General features: G+C 52.2%; 1 long non-coding RNA gene across 1 annotated transcript in view; it reads right to left on the bottom strand.

Moving 5' to 3' along the window:
• Positions 1-11,493, bottom strand: part of LOC132079287 (uncharacterized) — a 31,771-nt gene extending 20,278 nt beyond the window's left edge. Inside the window, exons 1-2 of the long non-coding RNA XR_009419380.1 lie at positions 11,306-11,493; positions 4,528-4,581 (exon numbers count right to left, since the gene is read on the bottom strand). This is a non-coding gene — a long non-coding RNA (uncharacterized LOC132079287). The remainder of the gene's footprint in view (positions 1-4,527; positions 4,582-11,305) is intronic.
• Positions 11,494-16,817: the final 5,324 nt, after the last annotated feature.

Raw genomic sequence — 16,817 nt, 5'->3', positions numbered from 1 at the left:
TCTGAGCTGGATGTTATTTGGAATTGGGCATCACCAGCCCACTGTGGCAGCCTGGCACTGCCACCCCAGGGGCCACAGCCAGCTCAGGGCAAACCCAGGAAGCACTCAGCACCTTTTTGGTTTTCCAGAACATCCCCAAGAACCACTCAGCCCCTTCTTGGTTTTTTAGAACACCCCCAGGAATGACTTCACCACTTTTTCTTTCTCAGAGCAACTCCAGGAACCCTTCTGCCAGTTTTGGTTTTCCAGAACACCCCCAGGAACCCCTCAGCTACCTTCTGGTTTTCCAGGACATCCCCAGGAACTGCTTTGCCCCAAAAAGGCTTCAGAGCCAAATAAATTTTGTGATTAAATCCCTCCTGCAAGTTCTGAGCTGATGGCCCTGGGGAGGCTTCTCCCAGCTTCCACAGCCTGGAGATGCTGCCAGGCCAGCAGAGCTGTGTCCCCAGGGCCACCCTGCACCCCTGGAACACCAATTCTTTGTCCTTGGGCAGCCTGGGAGCTTCCTGAGCTCCTCACAGGGCTCAGGAGCTCATCCCCTGTGCCACACTGAGGGATGTTCACCCTCCCAGTCCCACCCAGCTGTGACCACAGGGATCTGCTCAGCTCCAAGGGCTCTGAACTTGATTTTTCACAGCACTCTGCTCCTCCCCTGCCAGAGCAGATGGATCCCAACAACCCCAATCCATGATGGACATGGTTCACATTCCAGGGGACAGCCAGAGGTGTTTCCTTTCCAGCTCAAACGATGACAAAACCAGGGGAACACCCCCAAACTCCTCAGCATCCTTCAGTCCCATCCCAACAGGATCACATGGAGAACATTATCTACCTCCTCTTGGAGGCACTTCACCTCCAGTCTGGAAGCAATTCAGCACAACACAGCTCATTAAAGTCACTCAGGTTTATGATTAAAGCAGCAAAATGGAATTGGACTGAAAGGCAGGACAGGCACAGCACAGCCTGAAGGAAAAATGGGATTTCAGGGAGCACAGAACCACTGGGATCAGTCCCCCAGCACAGGATCAGAACCAGAACTGATCATCAGTCACACAGCTGATCTGGAAATATTTTTATTCCCTGGTTTTCCTACACAGTCAAATATTTGTTTTCCCCAGATGACTTATTTTGGGAAGTGAATAAATGGGATTTAAGGGGGGGATTTATCACCACCCTCTGTTTCAGACGTCTGTCCTGATGGAACTCTGAACATGACAAGGGAATGGTACCTATGGAGATGTCTGGAGATAAATCAGATTGAAAGGAAAAGAAGAAAAAGGAGACACAGAGCTTCCTTTTAGGATTTTTCTCTAAAATCCACTGCTCATTTCAGAGTTCCCAGTGCAAGGCACCAAGCTGCCCTCAACTCCAAATATTCATAATATAAAAACACCTAAAAGCACCCAACAACCAACTGCTTTCTTTGACCAGTGTGTCCTTTAAATATTATTTTGTGATGCCTAATGAGAGAAAACTCATTAGAGTAACGAGCTCTAGGAACTTCACTCCCTTGAGGACCACAGCAGGGACACAGGAGCCAGCACCTCGTGGTGGGACCTGCAGCCAACAAGGATCTTCCTGTGGTCTCAATCTCCTGTAAATCCCCAGGAACAAAAATCCCTTCCCCTGCAATACCAGAGGATTTTCAAGCGCATTTCTTCACAAAGCTGTGAGTCCTGAAGGGACCATGAACTCATCTGTGCTGACCTCCTGCACCGCCCCAACAATCCCATTTCCTCACTCCCCCACTCCATAAACCCCCAAAACTACATAAAATCCTAAAATTGGGGTTCTGGCTGAGCAGCCTGCTGTGCAGGGCTGGTTTGAGGAGCAGCAGGGGACAGCAAATCCTCTGTGGCACTTCCATCACAAAGGCTGGGCCTTGGCCAAGGCAGAAAGTGCTGGGGTTTCACTTCCAGCTCGGATTCTCACTCTATCTTATCCTTTTGTTTCCAAAGTTTTCTCTTTCAAAACAATCCCAGTGCATAAATACCAACTCACTCCATTTATTTTAGCTTTTTCTTCAGAAATGCAGTAGATTAAGAGCTTTTCAATCTCTTGCTCTCGTTTTTTTAGCCCTTTTTTTTCACACTAACTTCTACATTTTGACATCCTTTGGAAAAGAAAAATAGGACCAGTTTGGTGAGGGACATGGAGCTTCCCTTCACACCCATCCCAGCACCCCAGTGACCTTTTGGGAGCTCCCAAAGGTTTTATTTATTCCCTTGGAAGTGCCATGGGGAGCACCCCTGCCTCAACCCCAGCTCCAGCTGCATCCCAGCCCTTTTCATCTCCGTGGGCTGAGCTTTGCAAAGCTCCCAGAGCACAGCTCCTCCACCACCACCCTGCCCTCCCCAGCCAAGGCTGAGCTCCAGCAGCAGGAATTCTATCAGGACTCGGGGTCGCCAAGGAGGGGATGGAACAAGAGCAGGCCAAGCTCACTGAGCCCAAGCACCAACCTCCCTGATGAGGAGGATTTTTCTTTCAGATGTCTCAGCCAGTTTTGGATCCTTTGGTGTGGCTTCAGCCTGTAAAACACTAATTGTTCTCCTCAGATACACGGCCAGCCCTCCAGAAAAACACCCGGCTTTATTCCAGCTACCTTTGTCAAGCAAATCCTTCAAGGATGAGGCAACTTTTTGCTTGACCTCCATTTAACCAGTGTCCACCAGAGCCCACATTTGTCTCCAGAACCACAACTGGAACAGTTTATTGGGGCTTTCTCCTCCCCTGCAGGAAAGCAGAGCCATCAAGGGATGCTTTACTCAGCTGTGAAGTTCAATCTGAGCATTGAAGCCACAGCTGCTTTTCCCAGTGTTCTCCAAGGAAAACACAAAATTATCCATTAGTGCAGGGCACTGGGAGCAGAGAATTTGGGACCAGCCATCACTCAGGAGCAGCTCTCCAGGAGCACAGGCACTAAGCGGGAATTGCTAAATGAAGTCCTCACATTTCATTAACAAAGAGCCCTCGGCTCCTTTATCCGGCAAATCCGGCTCTTAGGCCGAGTCATAACAACCCATAAAACTGACTCGGAGCCTTCCAGCAATGCCTGCAGCTCTGAGGAAGAAGCTGAGCAGGCAAACCCGAGTCACCACAGACAGAAACGTGTTACTCCAGTGAGAAATGAGTTACCACGAGTCAGGGCTACCAGTGCCACCCCATGACTCAAGCCAGGGCAGCTGCTTTCATTCCCACCCAAGCCTCAACCATCAAAGGCTCCAACAAATCCCGGCTCTTCCCAACCTTCTTGCCCACCCAACAGCTATAAACACCCAGCGAGCCTCTCTGGTGAGTAATGGGAACAGAATCTGTTCCGTGGCCGCGCGAGCGCTCGCCGGGGGCTCTCTGGTGGATTTGGCCTCGTGTAAACGTGCAACGTGATGTGATTTCCCACAAATGTTCCTGCCAGCGGGGTTCTGCGCTCATCCCCAGCGGCTGGGGAATAAACAAAGGAGCAAAAAACACCAGCGAGGCTCAGTGCCGGGTTTGGGATTGGAAAATATCCGTGGAGGATGAGCACGTGACGGGAGCGGGGCTGATGCACGGGATTGGCTTCCCCGTGTTGGGAAAGAGGGAGAATTGGCCTTGATTCCCTCTCTACTTCTGCAGCCTCCTTTAGGAGAGGAAACAGAGGTAACAATTCATAAACCAATAAAATCCCATCTGAAAACCATCCCAGAAATTGGTCAAGCGCTCCCCAGCCCACCTCGGGCGCTGCGTGCCGGCACACGCCAGAGCTGCGAGGTGATGAAACGGGCGGGGGGCTCGGGCTGACAGGAGCATGAAAGGATTTCAGACACTCGAGCCACGGGGATGGCTCAGGTCACACATGGGGCTGCTCCTCCTGACAGGCTCCATCTGGGATCAGGAACAGCTGGGAGGAAGATTGAGTTACACAGGCACGGGGAGAGCACGACCGGAGCGGCGGAGACGCCCAGGTGCTCATCCGGACAGAGATGCCAGGTTTTCCAAGGCCTCCGTGAACCTCCAGTCCCTCTGCACAACAGAATTCCTGTTTCCAAGGGCCCTCACCATGAGCTCTGGGAACAACTGGAACAAAGATCCTGGATTTTCCAAGGCTCCATGAACCCCTCAATTCACTCTGTACAAGGATATCCCTGTTTCCAAGGATCACCATTTTCACACTTCACCATGAGCTTTAGGAGGAACCAAAATTCCCACGTTTTCCAAGACCTCCATGAACCTTGATTCACCCTGCACAAAAACATCTCTGTTTTCAAAGTCCCTCACCACACTATGCAGGAGCAACAGGGAGTAAAGATCTTGGGTTTTCCAAGGCCTTCGAGAATCTCAATTCACTCTGCACAATATCCCTCTTTTCCAAGGCTCCACCACCTCTTCCTGCAATTAAAATCTGAGATGCCAGGGAGCAAAATACGGAGCCCAGACCACCAAAAGTAAAATTCAAATGCAAGCACAGCACAAATATTCCAGCATTAAAACCTTTGGAAGTGGCATTCAACAGGAAAACAGCACAGAAATGCAATGAAAGAAATGCAGTACCTGGCACAGGTGTTCAGGAGGGGAATTCTCACAGTGTGGAGTCAATAATCCTGCCTGGAAAAAAGAGAGAAGGAAAATTAATATTCTATTAAAATTTAAAATAAAGATATCCTCTAATTGAACAAAATATATACAATTAATTCATTAAAGCTGTTAACACTTAGATTTACTGATTAAATAGTAGGGACTTTGGGGTTGTATTTTTCTTTACACCAGGAACTTCTGATAATAATAATAATTTTGAATAATTATTAATATTTATTTATAATTAATAATTTTTAATAATTCTCCTCCTTTTATTCTCCAGAAATAGTTCATTCTAACAAATAAAAGGTTTGGAAGAAAAATATTAAGCAGTCTCAAAGGAATCCTTTCATATGGAAGTAACATGCACAGGTTCCTCCAGCAGCTGATTCCTTCAGGCACCAAATCAGGGAATTTTTTGGGAGTATAAATATTAGGAATAGCCACACATCCCATTTACTCCACGGAACTCTGGAAAAACCTTCAGGAAAGACCATTTTATTTTCATTTTCTCAGTTAAAAAAAATAAAATCAACAGTTAAACACCTAAAACTTCAGGACATGCTTGGCCTCAATGATCCTAAATGTCTTTTCCAATCTAAATGATTCTGTAATTCCATTCTTGTCATTCCCAGTGATGTCCACTGGCACTGATGGCTTAACAACCAACCAGGTTCGTTAGAGCAGCAAGAACAAGGTCCAAAATCCAAATGCCACTAAAATCCCAATAAATCCTCATCCATTAGAGCCAACATTGGCATTTCCTGCCTCTCAAGTGAGGGGACACATCCCTGGAATGTTCCAGGGCAGGATGGACGGGGCTGGGAGCACCCTGGGATGGTGGAGGTGTCCCTGCCATGGCCGGGGTGGGACTGGAGGAGTTTTGAGGTCCCTTCCCACCCAAACCATTCCATGATCTCACCCAGAACCACAGCTCTTGGGAAACGAGCCAGAATCCCCCTCCATTCCCTCATTTATTACAAATCCATGATTTTTTGGAAACAGCTCCTGATTTCTGAGCGTTCAGGGCTGGCAGAGCTGCAAATCCTTTGGACTCAGAGCATCCATGGGGGAATCCCCACCGAGCTTTGCTCCACACCCACTCGGGGAACACTGAGAGCAGGACAGCTCCTACCAGGCTCACAAACACACCCAGAGGGGAACGTGCCTCCCTGCTGAGCACCAGGGAATTCCCTGTCAGAGCATCCATGGCAAAGCTGCTGCACAACAAACAACACAAAGCATCCCCTCAAATCACGGCCAGGGCTTGCAGTGCTCCAAGGAATGCTCAGGATATAAATATTTATGGGGCTTGATGAACTGCAGCCCCGCACTAATGAAAGCAAGGCTGGAGAAATGGGCCTGGACTGTCCTCTGCCCAAAAGGAGGAGGATTGGAGTGTAAATGTTCCTGCTCCATGAAACAATTCCTGCACACCAACAGCAGGGAATCTTCCCCTGGAGCTGCAGAGGGAACCCAGCCAAGCTGGGCCAGCAGTGCCCAGGTGTGCAGATGTCACCAGGACACCTGGACTGGGCTAATCCTGAGCACAGCTGGGATTCCAACCCCATTTCCCTCTGTTTGAACCTTGTCCAAGGCACATACAGGGAGGAAAACCCTTCTGGGAAGGGGGGATGGCACCCAGGAGGTGAGCACAGGGAATCCTCCTGCCCGGGGTCAGCAGGGGAAGGAGGGGATTCTTCCCTTCTATCCCGCTCAGGTCAGACCCCACAGCAGCTCCAGCTCTGGGAACTCCAACATCAGGACATGGAGCTACTGGAGTGAGTCCAGAGGAGGCCAAGGAGAGGCTCTGAGGGATGGAAACCCTCTGGAGCCAGGCTGGGAGAGCTGAGGTTGTTCAGCTGATCCAGGGAGAGCTCAGAGCCCTTTCCAGGGCTTAAAGGGGCTCCAGGAGAGCTGGGGAGGGACTGGGGACAAGGCATGGAGGGACAGGACACAGGGAATGGCTCCCACTGCCAGAGGGCAGGGCTGGATGGGATATTGGGAAGGAATTGTTCCTGTGAGGGTGCCCAGAGCAGCTGTGGCTGCCCCTGGATCCCTGGCAGTGCCCAAGGCCAGGCTGGACAGGGTTTGGAGCACCCTGGGACAGTGGAAAGTTGGGAATCCTCACGGCAGGAGCTGGATTTGAGGACTTTCACAGATCCCACCCAAGCCATTCCATGATTCAGGCATTGGGGATCCCCTGATCAAACACACAATAATTCCCATGCCCAAATTTCCATCCCAGTTCCAGGATAAGGAGGTGGCACCTTCAGGAAGCCAAACCCCCCAAGGCTCTGGGAGACTCCTGAGTGCAGAACTGCAGCTGTGAGCAGCACCAGCCCTTAGTGCTGCAAACTCCCATGGGGAATTCTTGCAGACACCCTGCCCTGCCCAGTGTTATCCAGGAATTCCATAAAAACATGGACTTTTCCTTCCCCATGGCATTCCATCCCCCCTCAAAAAACCACCTCGACAAGAAATGTCTGCCTTGAACTCATGGGAACTTCAAAGAGGAAAAGCTGCTCATCCCAGGAAATGTTTCCTCCAGAGTCTCCCAGGCGTCTGATAAATTCATGGATTCTCCCAGCCATTCCCAGCTGCCTGATAAGCTCCTCCTGAAACTCCTCCAGAAGGATCAGGGAGTGAGATCACAAAAAAACCAACCCAACCATGTGGCAGCAGCTCTGGCCTCAATGGCTTTCCAAGGAAATCAAAGCTCTCTGCATGTTCCACTTGCTCTGGATGCACTCTGGGAACAATCAAAGCCACATTTGGTGGCATTCAGCTCCACCTCAGCCACTCCAGCAGAATTTAGGTCAGCCTGACCCTCCCAGGATGAGCTTCCCAAGGGATTCAGGATCAAGGCAGGACTTTTACAGAGCAGCTGGCAGCCAGCACCTCCCACAGCTCCATCCTCTCCCAAAGCCTCCGTGAGCCAAGAGTTACACTTGGAAAAGGCTCAGAACTCCTTGGAAAAACAGGGCTGAGCCCTCATCCACAGTGAAGGCAGGTTTGTCCTTAGCACCTGCACTTCCCCATGGCACCAGAGGCCCTCTCCTGCCAGGTGGGGACATTCCAGCCCCTGCAGGAGCCACCAGCTCTGTTTGCACCATTCCCATTTCAAGCAGGGAATCAGGCACAGGAAGTTTGCTGTGGCACTTGATTTAAGCAGGACCATCTCTGCTGGCTGGGAGTGAAGCTTTTCATCCCAGTTTTTTTGGGATTAGGGTTCAGGATATGGTTCCTCTTGGCTGCATGGAAGGAACTTGATGTTTTCTGCCCAAACAGTCCAAGGGGATGGGATTAATTCTGGCAATATTTGGTGGAACAGAATCCCAGGTCCAGCATGATCCCTCAGCTGCCTCCAGAGGGATGGAGGGAGGCAGAGTGCTGGGAGGGGGAGCCTTTCCTATCCAAAATCTCATGTTTTGACTCCATTCCATTCCAAAAAGGGAAAAAAAAACTCCAACACCAAAGGAACAAACCCTCAGCCTCCAAGGTCTTGTTTTCATTCCTGTGTGGAACTCAACCCCTCTGGCTCTGTACAAAACCCAGATTTTGTTTTATGGGCACTTTTAACTTTCCCTCCACCAGCATTTCCATCCCATACAGGTGGAGCTTCCAGCAGGAGGGATTGCTCATCCAGGGATCAGTTACCTGCTTTCCACAGGGATACAAAACCCTCTGGTTCCAAAGACAATTCCTGAATTTCAGCCTCCATAAAGACAAAAGAATTCCAGGATAACCTGTCCTCTCTTCCTGCAGCTTCCCCTGGCAAAATTGGGATCCAGCTCCATCCCATCAGAGCCCCCCAAAACCAAGCACTGAGTGGCTGCATCCACATTCCCACCTGGATTTAGCAAACTTTTCCCATTTTCCCATCATTCCATGCCCATTTTGTGGGCTTATTCCACATCTCCCTGATGCAGGATCTTCTCCAGAGCCTGCAGCTTTTCCCTGGATGAGCCATTTATCTCCAAACCCAAATAAAGAACATTTTTAGGCTAGGCCATTGCATGGGAAAGATGCACTTTGAGTGAACAGCTTGAATTAATGAGCCAGTAAAACTTAAATTGACCTTTTTTGTAGTTCTTTGCATTAAAGGGAGCATCAAACTTCCCCTTTTTTTACTGTTGGAATGGCAGAAATGGGTGAATAGAGCTCAGTTATGGTATCAAGTGATGCATTTCAGGTTTGCTGTCAAACAAATAGAGATAAAACCCCCTTTTCTCTGGGAGAGCCTTTTACTGACTGATAACCAGGATAATTAGATTTTAACTGGGCTGCCCACAAAGAAGCAGCATTCCAACCATCCCCTGCCTCCTTCCCAGCTCAAAAGGCTTTGCAGGGAGAAGCAGGAACCATTACATCCCCATTTCAACAGAATCCTTGTGTTTCCCAGAGCAAGGCCATTAAAAGATGCACTGATACCTCCAGGATTGGGTTCCTCCATTTGGGGAAAATGGGATGTTCATTTATCAGGGCTGTGCTGCAACCTGATCCGAAATAAAATCCATTTATTTCCACATTTGCTCCAGCTAAGGCTGGGATACTGAGCCAGCTGTGCTGCAGATGTGCAGCTCCTGCACCCCGGCAGTGCCCCCAGTGCCACCCCAGGCTTTTGGGGGCTCTTCCTGCACATCCCAGGGGAAATTTGGTCTCAGCAGAGAGAAATGGAGCTCAGGAGGGGTTTGGAAAAGCTGCCAGGACCTGGATGCACACGGGATGAGCCAGGTCCTGCCCCAGCCCAGCTCTTCATTCTCCAATTCTCTCCCTGAGAGCCCCAAGCACTCCAGGTGTTCATAAATTCATTTTTCAGTTTCCAGGGATGGTGCTGCACCTCCCCAGCCAAGGATGGGGTCAAATCCTGGACTCATTTCACTCAACCCAGCAGAGCCACCTTGGCAGGGACACTGCCCCTCCCTCCCTTGGGGACAGCATTCCCAAATCTCTGCCTCCAGCAACAAAGTCCTTCACCAAACGTGGGATTTCTCCTTGTCTCCCCTCAATTTTTATTTTTTTTTTTAATTTTCAGTTAGGAGGGAAATGAGTGCTTTGGGATAAAGGGGAAGAATTTTCCAGTTAGGAAAACAAACCAGCCCAGCCATCCCCACTTCCTAAAGCAGATGACAACCATGGGGGCACCAGCTCCTGCTTCCCATTCCAGTTTCCTCCAGTGCCAATTCCCAAATCAGAGCCCTCTTCCCACCAGCAGCCCCTGGAGGAACAGGAAAAGAGCTCCTGAAAAAACCAGATTTTTCCCCCTAGGAAATCCCTCCCTTTTTCCCCTAGGAAAAGCACGGATACAAGCACTTGCTGCAGAGGTTCAAGAGTGCAGCCAAAAATTCCAGGACCTCTAAATAAGGTTTATGAAGCTCTTCAAACACCTGACAGGTGAAGGCAAGCCCACAACTGAATCAGAGGCTCTCAGAAAAAAAAAAAAAAAAAAAAATTAAAATAAATTTGAAAAGCCGAGCTCAGCTGCTCTTTAATCCTAGAAATATTCAGACCCTGTGGTCACGTAAAGGAGCTTTAAAGCTCTCCTGGTACCCAGCACAGCCCGGGAAGGATCCCAAGCAAGGCACGGGGCCGTTTTTCCCTTAATTAGCCCCAAAGTGGCGGCACCTGCGCAGCCCGGGGGGGTTAATTGGTTAATTAGTTAATTAGTGGGGCGGGGCCACTGATGAGCCCAAGCGGTTCCAGCTGGGAGCGGAGCACGCTCAGCTGGGGAAGGAAAGCAAAAGCGACTTTCAGACAAAAGGGAGGAAAAGCATCCCAAGGCCGAGAGACGCATGGAAATCTCGCAGCAGCTTCGGAGGCTCTGGCTCAGCCCCAGGCGCTGCTTTTCCTGCACAATTCACAAGGACTCCGCTCCAGAGGGAGCACAAAGCGCCTTTGTTCCCCTGCCCCAGATGTGAGAGCGGGGGAAGCCGAGAGGGGCAGGTCGGGGTGGCACAGCCTGGGATGGAGCCCCCCAAAAATCCCAGAGTGCAGGGGAAGCATCCGAACAAACCCAGCAGTGTCCAGAGCAGGACGGGTTTGGATTCGGGGTTTTTTTGCAATAATAATAATTTAAAAAGAGGATTTTCAGCGGCAGAATGTTGTGTCCTTCCAAAGGGAGCAGAGGGATAGCACAAACCCCCCAAAATTCGGATTTCAGGGAGGCTGCTCAGGCGGAGCTCACGGGACGCAAGGAGAGCAATAAAACCAGCAAAACCCAGCCCAACAACAGCCAAATACTCATTACAGCTAAAATCGGTTAAAAAGGGGGGATTAGGAGGAAAACCAGCCGTACCTCGGGGTGCCAGCGGAGCACAGGAGCAGCAGGGATGAGGTTTGGGACAAATGGAGAGGAAAGCAGAGCGGAGCAGGGAGCATCCCGCGAGGCACGAATGGTTCCCATATCCTGAGCCTTCCCAGCCCCAGGGCTGAGGGGCTGGCACCGAACCCTGCTCCGAGCGCAGGGGAAGGAGCAGGACGGGCTCTGCATCCCACACAGCTCCGGGCAGGAACCCGGGCACGGCTCAGCCTCCCTCCCGAGCATCCCGGGAAATCCAAAATTTAGCTCCAACAGCGGCGGGTTGGGGACGCACAGGGGACAGAGAGCTCAGGACAAAGAGGGGACACACAGCTCCCTGACCTACTACGGACACAGAAGCGACACAGAGGGGACAGAAACCTCACTGACCTGCTGGGGACACAGGGGGGACAAAAAGCTCCCTGACCTGCCGAGGACAGAGCACACACACACCTCAGTGCTGAGCTCCGGCGCTGGAAGGTGCCCAAAGTTCCAAAAATAGGCGACAAAACTTCCATGGCGCCTCATCCCCCAAATCCAGGTGGTCGCCAAGACCGCTGCTGCCCCTCAGGAAGAGGGAAACCCGCCTCTAATTCACTTACTGTCCCTAAAAACTCAGAAATGATGAATAAACGCCACCAAAGGCTCTTCCCGGAGCAGAACCAGAATTTCTGGGCGGTTTTAATCCCGCAGGCAGGTGGGAAATGGGCTGGGCGGGGCTCGCCCGTCCCAATCACCCCAATTATCACCGCAATCACCCCATAATCACCCCAATCACCCCATAATCACCGCAATCACCCCATAATCACCTGCAGCTGCTCTGGGCGGTGATGGCCCCACCTGGGCAGCGCTGGGCACCTGCAGGGCACCAGGGAAGGGCATTGGCTGCTCCCATCCCTGCGGATCCCAGAGCCCTACCCGGAGCTGTTCTCTCCAGGAATGGGTTCCTGGTCCTTCCTCAGGGAGCTGAGCAGCTCAAGGGATGCTCTGCTCCTTCCAGCCTCGCTCAGAGAATCCCTGGCTGGAATTGTCCCGTTTTCCAGGGGTTTTCTTCAAAAGAAGTGGAAAAGGATCATCCCATCCCACCCCTGCCATGGCAGAGACACCTCCCACCATCCCAGGTTGCTCCAAGCCCTGTCCTGGAAATAAATTTGGAGCAAACTCGCTGAAATGCAGCAATTTCATGCGATGAAAGTAACACCACTCATTGCAGCAGAGAATGTTCCTGTGGGTTGTCCCAGCTGAAGTCCTCACCTTTGCAGTGAACTTGAGCTCCTCATTTCTGTGCTGGGAGTGATTTCTGTGCTGGCTCTGTAAAATCTGCCCAAACTCAGGGAAATGGCATTTCTAGCATCCACAGGTTTGTCTGGAATCTTGTTGGATAAAGTTACAAAACATAGCCTGCTCTGCAGCTGAAAGTTTGGAGAAAAAGTTCCAAACAGAGAAAATACAATTTTTTTTTAATGTGTGAACAGCTTCACCTCCCAGGGACGGTGCCACGGGCTGTGCTGATGGTGTGGCAAGAATTCCAAGGGAATTCCATGGGAAAAATGGAGGTTTTCAGCACCCAAACCATCCCACTCCCAATTTCTCAGCAGCGTCCTCCATCCCTGCTGCCTCCTTGGAGAATTCCCAGCCTGTCCCTGTCAGGAGGGTTCTCCTTGGATCAGCTGTGGCAAAATTGAAAGGAAGAGAGGAGAAAGCTGAGCTGCAGGAGGAAGAGGAGAAAAGGCTTTTTCAGGCACCAGGGATTTACCAAGCTCCAAAGGCTCCAGAGCTCTGCCCACCCAAATCCCGGTGTCTTCTCCCAGTCCATCCCAGTTTAACTCCCTGGAAGTGCCCTGGGATCTCTGCCTCATCCTCCTCCCTTTCCAGGTGGAAATCTCTCTGTGGAATTACAAAGCTCTGGTGTGGATCCAGCTGTCCCTCCTCCCTTGGGGACAGCCAGGGATCCACCAGCAGTGGTAGCCAGGAGATAAAATGCCCTGCTGGAAGTTTGGGAAGGAGGGGAAATGGGATATCAGTAACTGGTGTGGGTTTCTGCCAGCTCTGGAGCCTGCAGAGGTGAGAAAACAAACAAACAGCAAAGGGAGGAGCTCTGGTGTGAGAGCACAACGGGGCTGGGGGAGATTTCCAATTCCATCTGCCCTTGGATAAAGGCAGATAATGAAATACCTCTGGAATGAGGAAAAATATTTCCAATGTGATGGAAAAGCTGTTAGCAGGGGGCAGCAGCTGCAGGGGTTTTATCTCCCTCGCCAGGACAAAGGTTCATTAATCATCTGGCACTGCTTTATGCACCCATCTTATCTCCCCAAAGCTCCTGTGCTCCCTCCCAGGACACCCTGGAGCAGCACTGGAATATTGATTCCTGCTCTTGTGTCCACGTTCTTCTCTGGGAGATGGGAACACGGGCATGGCTCTGCCCCAAAGTGCACCAGAGCATTTGGGATAAAACTGGAAAATCCTTTGAATAATGAGGGGAAATCTCACAATCATGGGATGGGGGGAAGGGACCTTAAAGCTCATCCAGTCCCACCCCTGCCATGGGCACCTTCCACTATCCCAGGGTGCTCCAAGCCCCTCCAGCCTGGCCTGGGACATTCCAGGGATGAGGAATCCACAGCTTTTCTGGGCAACCTGTTAAAATCCAGGGCCTGCAGGAAGGTGGATATAAGGCCACAAGCAGGAATGAAGCCAGAGGTGCCCAAAATCCCTTTTCTCTTGGGAAACCTTTGGAGAACACAGCTGGTGGAGACCCTGATCCTTCCTTAGCTCTGGAAAAATGGGAATATTTATCTGCCTCTCCTGGCTCAGCAGATTAGATTCCCCAGCCATCAGCTGTTGTTTTTTATAATTTTTCCTGAATCTCCTGGCAAGAGATTCCCTTCCCTGACATCCTAAACAGGGGCTGTGCTCGTGCCTGGGTTGGGAACAGGCAGAGGAAGCCGAGTTTGAGGAATCTCAGCTGGGGAAAGCCCAAATCCCAATTTCCCATCAACCAAGCAAGCACTTAAGCCTGGCTGACACCACAGAGGAGCTGCTGAGCTCTGAGCTCAGCTTAACCTCTGTAAAACCACCCTGAGAGCACTCCCAGCAGCTTCCCACTGGGAATTGCTGCTTAGCTCCAGCCTGGAGCAGCACCAACCTGGGGAAGGGCTCGGGGCTGGGGGTCAGAGCCATGAGCAGGATCCAGGGGTGGAATCTCAGCAGGATCCAGGGGTGGAATCTCAGCAGGATCCAGGGATGGAATCCAGCAGGATCCAGGGATGGAATCTAGCAGGATCCAGGGGTGGAATCCCAGCAGGATCCAGGGGTGGAATCCCAGCAGGACCCAGGGATGGAATCCCAGCCGGAGCAGTGGGATCAGGGCTGGGATGGGCACAGGCTCTGGAGAAAGGCTGGAGAAGAGCCAGAGGGTTAAACAGAAACCCTCTTTGCCTGATGAATAATTCCTGTGGAAACAGCAAAGGGGATGAGCTGAATGTGGAATGGGTGGCAGGGCTGGGAGGTGACCACCAGAGTGATGACCACCAGACCTTCTGAGTGATCCCAGAAGGAGTTTGAAGCTGGTTTTGGAGCACTGGGGATCACTGGGTGGGACTGGGATCGCTGGGTGGGATTGGGATCGCTGTTCTATGGGACAGCAGTGACACCATGTCCACACCGACGTCACCGCTCTGCTGGGAACACCCAGAGCTGTCCATGAGTGACAGGAAGGCCTGGAATGAAGCAGAGTGGGGAGGAGAAAGGCCGTGTTCCTGCAGGAATGACCTTCCAGGAGGTGGAGCCTGAAGAGCTCCAAGGCCGCACTCCTCGCTCGGGCCTGAACTTACGCAATGATTTATTTGCATCCTGCCTGAAAACAAATGCATGTTTTACATATTTATATCATAAGATAAAGTGATCCTGCAGCTGATCAAAGCCAGGGCAGATCTGGAGGCGATTACAGCAAGTGTTTGCTTAACTGAGGTCATGATGCACTCGGAGCGGGCGAGGCTCCGGCTCTGCTCCGCACATGTGAGCGCTCCAGGAAGGTCGGGAGAGGCCCTGGCTCCAAGCGCTGCCTGTCCAAGAGCTTCAGCAAAGCTGAACCTGGTCCTCAACCCGGCCTGGGGACAAAGGATTGGTCAAGGGGAGCAGCGTGGTGCTGTTTGTGAAATGAAGTTGAGTTTGAAGAGGTTTGTGCCAGATGGAAGCTCAGTTTGCCTTCATTTGGAGTTCTGGAGAGGATGAGGGAGCTGGGAAGGGAATGGAGAATCCTGAGGGAAATGGGAAGGGAATGGAGAATCCTGAGGGAGCTGGGAAAGGGAATGGAGAATCCTGAGGGAGCTGGGAAGGGAATGGAGAATCCTGAGGGAGCTGGGAAGGGAATGGGGAATCCTGAGGGAGCTGGGAAGGGAATGGGGAATCCTGAGGGAAATGGGAAGGGAATGGAGAATCCTGAGGGAAATGGGAAGGGAATGGAGAATCCTGAGGGAGCTGAGGGGGCTCAGCCTGGAGCAAAGGAGGCTCAGGGGGGCCCTCCTGGCTCTGCACAGCTCCTGCCAGGAGGGGACAGCAACAGGGACAGGGACAGGAGCAGAGGGAACAGCTCAGGCTGGGCCAGGGCAGGCTCAGCTCGGACAGCAGCAGGAATTTCCCATGGAAAGGGGGGTCAGGGATGGGAACTGCCCAGGGAGGGCTGCAGTGCCCATCCCTGGAGGTGTCCCAGCAATTCCTGAGCTGGCACTCGGTGCTCTGGGCTGGGGACAAGGTGGGGATGGGGCACAGCTGATCCCAGAGCTCCTTCCACCCTCAGAGATCCCGATCCCATCCTGGGGATGAGTCTGTCCAGCACTGTCTGTGTCCTGGCAGGCCGGGCTGTGGCTGGGAAAGCTGGAGACAGAGGGGACAGGGATGCTCCACTCTGCACACCCTGGGCTGGCCTTGGAGGGATTTTCCTGGTTGGAATCTGAGGTTACCACTGAACCACACAGTTGGGAATGGGCAAAGGATAAAGTGGATGCAGAGTTTCCCCCTGGAAAGCCCTGCAGTGGCTGGGCAGAGGCTCCGAGACCCAGGGATGACCAGTCCAGCCTGGCACTACACTGGGATATACTGGGAATGCTGATCCCACCCCTCAGGCTGGGTGTCCAGGAGACTTTCGCAGCATCCACCCCTTTGGGAAATCCAGGCTGATGCTGGGGCTGTCCCTGGTGCATTCCCTGCTGCTTCACTAAATGTCATCACAGAGGGTTTGATTTCTGCCTGCTCCCACTGAAACAGCAGATTCCCGCTCTTACACCAGAGCCTGGGTTCCAGCACGTGAAGAGCCAAATTCTCACTGAAAACCAGTCAGGAATTTGCCTTCTCCAGAGTTTCCAGCCCTGCAAAGCCACGTCGGGACCTTCCCCTCTTTCCACACAGCACAAACGCCCGTGCCAGGCTCAGGGGACAAATCCAGCCGGGATTTGCCATCCCTGGGATCTCATTCCCGGCCACATCTGGGACCCTGCCGGCTCAGGAACATCCCCCTCCCGTTTCAGGGGATGCTGAAATGAAAACCACATCCTTATCTCTGTCATCCCCCTCCCGCAGCTCATCCCTGCATCCCCGGCTCCGTCCCATTGCCGAGCATCCCCGCAGCCGGCGGGGCCCTGATCCGTCCGTGCGTCCCGGGAGGCTCCGGTGCCTGCGGAGCCCCAGCCTTCATCGCCGAGCCGGGGATGTCAGCGGGACGCTGATAAGAGCCTCGCCCAGCTCGTTATCGGCGTGTGCGGGGCGGGATGGAGCAGCCGCAGCTGCTGCTCGGGGGGATTCCTGCGGGCTCGGCTGCCTTGGGGAACGCTGGGAAACCACAGGAATTCCTGGCCAGGCTTTCCCGGCAGTGCCAGCCGAGGTGACGGCAGGTCAGCGGCTGCTGAACTCAGGGATGCTCCAGCTCTGCTGAGCATCTCCTCTCCTCTTTCTCCTCTCCTCTTTC

Source organism: Ammospiza nelsoni, chromosome 13 (genome assembly GCF_027579445.1).
Source record: "Ammospiza nelsoni isolate bAmmNel1 chromosome 13, bAmmNel1.pri, whole genome shotgun sequence".
Lineage (NCBI taxonomy): Eukaryota > Metazoa > Chordata > Aves > Passeriformes > Passerellidae > Ammospiza > Ammospiza nelsoni.
The sequence above is the reverse complement of the archived record's forward strand: the minus strand, read 5'-3'. Positions and strand labels throughout refer to the sequence as shown.